Source organism: Aptenodytes patagonicus, chromosome 6, assembly GCF_965638725.1.
Source record: "Aptenodytes patagonicus chromosome 6, bAptPat1.pri.cur, whole genome shotgun sequence".
In the NCBI taxonomy this organism is placed as follows: Eukaryota; Metazoa; Chordata; class Aves; order Sphenisciformes; family Spheniscidae; genus Aptenodytes; species Aptenodytes patagonicus.
In genome coordinates, this window is record NC_134954.1 from 9,448 (window position 1) to 16,823 (window position 7,376).

At 53.4% G+C, this 7,376-nt stretch overlaps 1 long non-coding RNA gene across 1 annotated transcript; it reads right to left on the minus strand.

Annotated features, from left to right (window-relative positions):
* Positions 1–357: 357 nt before the first annotated feature.
* On the minus strand, positions 358–6,776 carry LOC143161705 (uncharacterized). Its single transcript, XR_012995587.1, has 3 exons — positions 6,602–6,776; positions 6,241–6,350; positions 358–528 (listed from the first exon to the last, which is right to left on the minus strand). It is a non-coding gene; the product is annotated as an uncharacterized LOC143161705 (long non-coding RNA).
* Positions 6,777–7,376: the final 600 nt, after the last annotated feature.

The following is a 7,376-nucleotide window of genomic DNA, read 5'->3' on the forward strand; positions in this document are numbered from 1 at the left end:
TGCTCACCGAGCCACTCTGTCACTGCCCCTCCTCAACAAGACAGGGGGAGAAAATACAACAAAAAAGCTTGTGCGTCGAGATAAGGACAAAGAGATCACTCACCAGTTCCTGTCACAGGCAAAACAGACTCGACTTGGGGAAATTAATTTAATTTATTGTCATTCAAAAATCAAAGTAGGATAATGAGAAATAACAACAAATCTAAAACACACCTTCCCCCCTCCCCACTCTTTTATCCTGGGCTCATCTTCACTCCTGACTTCTCTACATCCTACCCCCAAGCAGCGCAGGGCGACAGGGAGCGGGGGTTGCAGTCACACATTGTCTCTGCCACTCCTTCCTCCTCGAGCTCTTTTTCTGCTCCAGTGTGGGGTCCCCCCCATGGGGCCACAGCTGCTGACAGGAGCCTGCTCCAGTGCAGGCTCTCCACGGGGGTCACAGCTTCCTTCAGGCGCATCCACCTGCTCTGGCATGGGGTCCTCCACAGGCTGCAGGTGCACATCTGCTCCACCGTGGACCTCCATGGGCTGCAGGAGGACAACCTGCGTCACCATGGTCTTCACCACGGGCTGCAGGGGAATCTCTGCTCTGGTGCCTGGAGCACCTCCTCACCCTCCTTCTTCACTGACCTTGGTGTCTACAGGGCTGTTTCACACTCACATTTTCTCTATCACAGCTTCTGCACAGCACTTTTTAGCCTTTCTTAAGTGTCCCATCACAGATGCACTACTAGCGTTACTGATGGGCTCAGCTTTGACCAGCAGCAGATCCATCTTGGACCTGGAGCCAGCTGTGCCTGACATGGGGGTAACTCCTGGTGTCTTCTCACAGAACCCGCCCCTGCCCCCCCACCCCAGCTAACAAAACCTTGCCACGTAAACCCAATACAACAGCGACCGGCTACAGGGCAGAGAGGGGGGATTGAAAAATAGGGAAAGGGAGCCACGGGGAGAGAGGAAGAGGGGAAAAAAAATAGCAACGAGCTATAGGCCAGAGAGGAGGAAGGGACAGGGAACCAGACAGAGAGATGGAGAAAAACAAAGAATAGTGATAGGCCACAAGGCAGAGAGGAAGGAATTAAAGAAGGGAACAGTGAGGTGGACAGAGATAAACTGAGAAATACCAAAAAACCTCCATGAGCTGAAGGGAAGGGACAGAGGAATTAAAGAATAGGGACAGGGAGAGAACAATAAAGACAGAAATGGGCTATGGGACAGAGGGAAAAAATTAAAACATAGGGACCGGGACCTGGAATGGAGAATCTAAGAAAGACAACATATATCTAGAATACAGGGCAGAGAAAGAGGGATTTAAAAATAGGGACATGGAGCCAGAGGCTGGGGGGGGAATTGTGAAGGGCTAAAGGGCAGGCAGGGAGGAATTAAAAAAAATTGGGATAGGAAGACAGACAGATAGATGGAGAAAGACAAAAATAGTGATGGGCTGCAGGACAGAGAATGACAAAAAAAAAAGAGGGACAGGGAACAGGACAGAAGTGCAGAGAGAAAAAGGAAACTGAGAGGTAGAACAACAGAGAAAGAGGGGGACTTGCAGAATGAGAGAGGGAGAGGTGCAGGGAAACAAAAAAATTACAGCAGTGAAAGAGAAGAGGGGGCAGAGAGTCACCGGGATGCAGAAGGGGGACGACACGGCTCCAAGGGTCCAGGATTCTCCACAGCTCCTACTCTTGGAGCTGCAGGAAAAATTTGACAGTTTGGTTCATGTCTTCCTCTCCCTCCCCCTCTCTTCCTCCTCTGTAGCTCCAGTCACTTGCCTGTCATCCACCTAAGAGAATAGATTGCTGTCTTACAATATGAGGCTTCCCAGATATGCAGCCTCACATGTGCACACACTACATGGCCGTACTGTGCTTTTGGTTATGCATACAGACCCTGCCGTGCACATTGGTGATCGGATCTGCTGAGGACTACACTAAAAGGGATCCTTCCTCACCTGGAGAGAGGCAGGCTGTCTCCTATCTGCAGGAGGAGGCAGCTGCCAGCTGGATCCTTCTTATTTTATGCTTTACCTTTTCCTGGCCTCTCCAGCTTCAGCCACAGCAGTTCCTGTCCACAGCCAGTAAGTGCTCCGCCTGTCCCTTTTCGCCCATGCCACTAGGAGAATGAGGCCAAAGGCAACACACACAAACCTGAGCCGGCTGCAGTCAACAGCATCCCCAGAGAGGAACTGACAACTGAGTCCTCAGTACTACCTCTGGGAGAGGAAAAAAAACAAGCAACTGTTAGCAGAGTGATGACTGTAGCTATCCTCAGGCAGGAACCCCTCCTTCTGCAGGAGCTGCTGGAGATGCCACTCTTTCCCCAAACTGATGCTAATGGCACCTGCATTTATGGAGAATAAAGCATATTCAAGGGCCAGCTTGCTGCTGTGAGGACAGGGTTTGGGGGCAGTCTGTGGCTATAGGACAGGCTTCAGGGGAGGTGCTGGAGCTGGGGGCAGCTGCATGGGGTGAGTAGGGCTGGAGGAGCTTTGTTGAGTTGGGGAGGCACCCAGCGCCTTTCCAGGGGGTGGGAAGGCCTCCAGGTACCCAGGGTTGGGGTGGGCAGCCATCTCCTGCCCCTCTTCCTCCTTCCTCTCCACCAGCTCTCAGAAAATCCCTGGGAGCTGCCCTGATGGGGCCTGACTGCAACTGACCATGAACCTCTCAGCTGGAAACATCCTTGCAGCTCGTCAGCATTCTCAGACAGGCATGGCCCAGCAGCACCACCTCCTGGGGCTGCAGCCCTTTTACACAGAGGGGCCATCACCATCAGCCTCACTGGCCCCACCTGGGGCTCCTCCAGCTGCAGCCATGGCCCCTTACACCCAATATGTAACCTGCTCCGCTGGACTCTCTGACAGCCCCTCACCAAGTACAAAGGACTACAAACGCAGCCATGAGTGCAAAGGAGACAGCAAGTGTTTTATTCATTAATGTATAATGCATAATTCCTAGGAGTGAGTCTGCTCCAGAGCTCAGTGCCTGTACACTCACCCTTCCCCTGGGACAACTCGGCTGTCGTTACTGGAGCAGCAAATACAGAGAACAAAAATACAGCAATGGGGAGCAGGACAGAGGAACAGAAAGAGAAAAATAAAATGAGGGAGAAGGACTGAGGAGCAGAGAAAGAAAGGTACAGGGAAAAGGACAGTGAGATGGAGAAATCAATAAAAAAAGAGATGAGGAGCCCTGCAGTGACATGGCGGAAGAAAAACAGGATCAGGGAGCAGGACAGAGGGAAAGAGAGAGAAAATAATGAGCAGGGAGCAGAACAGATGGATAGGGAGAGAAATTGAATGAGAGGAATAAGGAAGGAGGGAGGGAGAGAAAAAGATAGGGAACAAGCCAGAGGAACTGAGGGAAAAGAAGAGGGAGACAGATCAGGATAAAGAGACGGAGAAAGAAAAAACAGTGACGGACTGCAGGATGAGAAAAAGGGCCAGGGAGCAGGACAGAGGGGAATAACGGGGCAGCGCGCTGGGCAGGGGGATATAGCGAGACAGGCAGTGGTACGGAGATATACAGACAAAAATGTTAGAGGGAGAATGGAGGACAGAATAAAAGAAAAGGGACAGGGAGCGGAGCAGAGATGGAGAAAGAAACATTCGAGGCAGAGAAAGAGGGACAGGTAAGACAACAGATAACTGGAGAAAGAGAGAGGGAGGGAGAGGGAGGGAGAGGGAGGGAGAGGGAGGGAGAGGGAGGGAGAGGGAGGGAGAGGGAGGGAGAGGGAGGGAGAGGGAGGGAGAGGGAGGGAGAGGGAGGGAGAGGGAGGAGGGAACAGCACAGAAGGTCACAGACAAAAAGAGAGGGATGGCAGAAAGAGAAAAAGAAGACAAGGGAAAAGGACTGAGGAGCAGAGAGAAAAAGGTACGGGGAAAAGGACAGAGATGGAGAAAACAAAGACAGGCTAGAGGCAGAACAAAGAGAAAGATTGACAAGGACAGGGAGCAGGACAAAGGGATGGAGGAGGAAAGAAAATAGTGATGGGCAGCGAATAGGACAGAGGAAGAGAGAGAGAAAGAGCAAGAAGAGCAAGAGAAGGAGAATGACAGAAGGATGTAGAGAGAAAGACCAGGACACGTAAAAGGGGTGGGGTAGGAGGACACACACCAGAAGGGTAGAAAGAAAAAAGGAGAGGGGTGGAGAGCAAGACAGTGTGATAGAGAGAGACGGAGGGAGGGGCGGGGGGGGGGGATGCAAGGATACAGAAAAACAGAGGTACAGGGAAGAGGAAAGAACGACAGAGAGAAAGGGGAGGATGGGGAGCAGGAGAGAGAGACAGAGAACAAAAAATGCGATGGGCGGAAGAACAGAAATACAGAGAATTCAAAAAATACTTCTAGGGAGCAGGACAGAGGGATACAGCAAGAGGAAAAAATCAACAGGGAGAAGGACGGGTAACACACAGAAGGACACACACAGGGAGCGAGAGGGAGGGGACACAGAGCAGGACAGAGGGATGAAGAGAGACAAAAAAAAGGGACAGGTAGAAAAGCAGAGTAATCAAGAGAGGGGAAAAAAAACAGAAAGGGAACTGGAGAGAGATGAGCAGCAGGACAGAGAGATGGAGAAAGAAAAAACAGGGACAAGGACAGAGAGATAGAGAGGCAAAGAGAGGGATGGGGACCAGGACAGTGGGATATAAACAGGGAGGGACAGGGAGCGCGGGACACAAGATTGCAGAGAGAAAGGTACAGGGAAGTGGAAAGAATGCCAGAGGGAAAAACAGAGGGGCAGGGAGCAGGTCAGAGAAAGAAAAAGTCCTGCTGGGGAGCAGGACAGGAGGACAGAGCCGAAAGAGACGATGCAGACAGCAAAAACAACGACAGGCAACAGGACAGAGGGACTGACAGAGAAGTAAGGGACAGGGAGCAGGACAGAGGAATGGGAGGAAAAAATACTGATGAGCAACAGGACAAAGGGATGCAGAGGAAAAGGAGGAGGGAAAAGGAAAGAGGGAGACAGAGGGAAAGATGGGGATAGAGCGCGGGACACGAAGAGACCAAAAGCAGGGCAAGGAACAGGACAGAGGGACTGGGGATCGGGGGCAGGGACAGATGCAGATTAAAACAAAGAGATGGAGAAGGGAAAGAAGAAACCGCTGAGGGGCTGCTGGACAGAGACGAAGGAAGAAAAAGCAGGGCCAGAGTAGGGAAGAGAGAAAGGAAAAAAGGGACAGCTGGCTGGACAGGGGGATATAACCAGAAACAATGAGACAGGCAGTGGGACAGAGCGATAAAGGCAGAATAACCAGGGAGAGGAAGGAGGACAGATGGACAGCGAGAGGAAAAAAGGGGCAGGGAACGGGACCGAGAGGTGGAGGAAGCAGCATTAGGGGCAGAGGGATAGAGAGAGGGAAATACAGGTTGGAGGAAGGACAGAGGGACAGAGAGAGAAAGAGAGTGACAGAACTTGGACAGAGAGCAGGAGCAAGAAAAAACAGTGACAAGAAGCAGGCCAGAGGCAGGGGGGCAGGGGGAAGGAAGGACAGGAGGAAGGAGAGAGGGATACAGAAAACAAGTGAGGGACAGAAATGGGATACAGAGAAAAACAGGGATGGGGAGCAGGACATCGGGATAGAGAGCAAGCGAGAGCAACAGGGAGAATGACAGGGAGATGGAGCCAGAGGAAAAACAGGGACCAAAAGCAGGACAGAGAAATGGAAAAGGAAAATTAGGGATGGGGAGCAGGACAGAGGAATGGAGAGACAACGAGGGACGCAAGGATAACGACAGAGAGGGAGGGAGGGAGGGAGGGAGGGAGGGATGGGGATCTGCATAAAGGTGTATGGAGAAAGAAAGAGAAGAATGGGGAGCAGGGCAGAGAAATGAAGAAAGAAAATACAGTGATGAGGAGCAGGACAGAAGACTAGAAAGAGAAAAATAAGACAAGGGAGAAGACAGAGGAGCAGAGAGAGAAAGAAAGGTCGAAAGAAAAGGTCAGAGAGGTAGAGAAATCAAGAAAAATAGGGACGAGGAGCCCTGCAGAGAGAGCGAGCAAGAAAACGTCGGGTCGGTGAGAGGGACAGAGGGATAGACAGATTGCGGGGTCAGGAGAGGAAGGAGAAAGAAGGGTTAAAGACGGTAACAGGGCACAGGACACAGACAGAGAGAGAAAAAGGACAGGGACCAGGACAAAGGGAAAATTGAGAAATGAAGAAATAAAGAAATAAAAATCACAGCAGCGTGGGAAAGAGGGGGGGCCAGGGGAGGGGCAGGGGGGGCCCGGGACTCACCGCAGCGCTCGCTCTCGGCGCTGCCAGGAGAATTTGCCAGTTCGGACGCTTCTTTCTCCTTCCCTCCTCCCTTCCTCTTCTGTAACTCTGGTTGCTTGGCTGTCCTCCACCTAAGAGAATACGTGGGTGTCTTACAGCTCTCACAAGATGAGGCTTCCTAGACATGTAGCCTCGCTCGCTCACGCACTACGTGGCCGTACCATGCTGCTGGTGACACATACAGACCCTGCGGTGCATGTGGGCAGCCTGACCTGCTGTGGACTACAAAGAAGGATCCTTCCTCACCCGGAGAGGCAGGCTGTCTCTTGCCTGCAGCGGGAGGCAGCTGCCACCTGGATGGCCTTCAGTTTCTTCTTCTTACCTTTCTCTGGCCTCTCCAGCTTCAGCTGCGGCAGCTCCTGTCCACAGCCAGTAAGCGCTCCGCCTGTCCCTTTTCGCCCCCACGCCGCGAGGAAAGCGAGGCCGGGCAGACAACCCACGCAAGCCTGAGGCAGGTGCAGTCAACGGCATCCCCAAGGGAGGAATGGAAAACTGCATCCTCAGCACGCCTCTGGGAGAGGGAAAGAAGAAGCAGCACCCGTTATTACCGTAGATGGCCCCTGGCCAGACCCCCTGCTTCCGCAGGGGCTTCTGGAGATGCCGCTCTTTCCTCGCGCTGGTAATGGCACCCGCGTTAAGGGAGAATCACGCACATTCGAGGGCCAGCTTGCGGCCTTCACTACAGGGCTTGGGGGCAGCCTGGGGCTATGGGACAGGCTTCAGGGGAAGTGCTGGAGCTGGGGGCAGCTACACAGAGCGAGCGGGGCCGGGGGAGGCTCAGAGGGAGCTCTGGTGAGTTGGGCAGGTGCCCTGCGCCTGGGAGGGTGTCCACCTCCTTCCCCTCTTCCCTTCTGTCAGCTCTCGGGTAAGTCCCTGGGGCTGATCTGACCCGGCTCGCCTGCAGTGGATCGGGAGCCTGCCGCAGCAGGCGGTTTGAAGCTTCCCGTCCCGCCACCCTCAGGCAGCCATCGGGCAAGAGACGCGCCGAAGGGGCTCACTCACCTCACCGGTTGCCAGCGCGCCGCCATGCTGCTGCCGGGCAGTGCGCATGCGCAGGACGCCGACGGCGCGCCGGAGGGATCAGAGCCGGCGTGCGA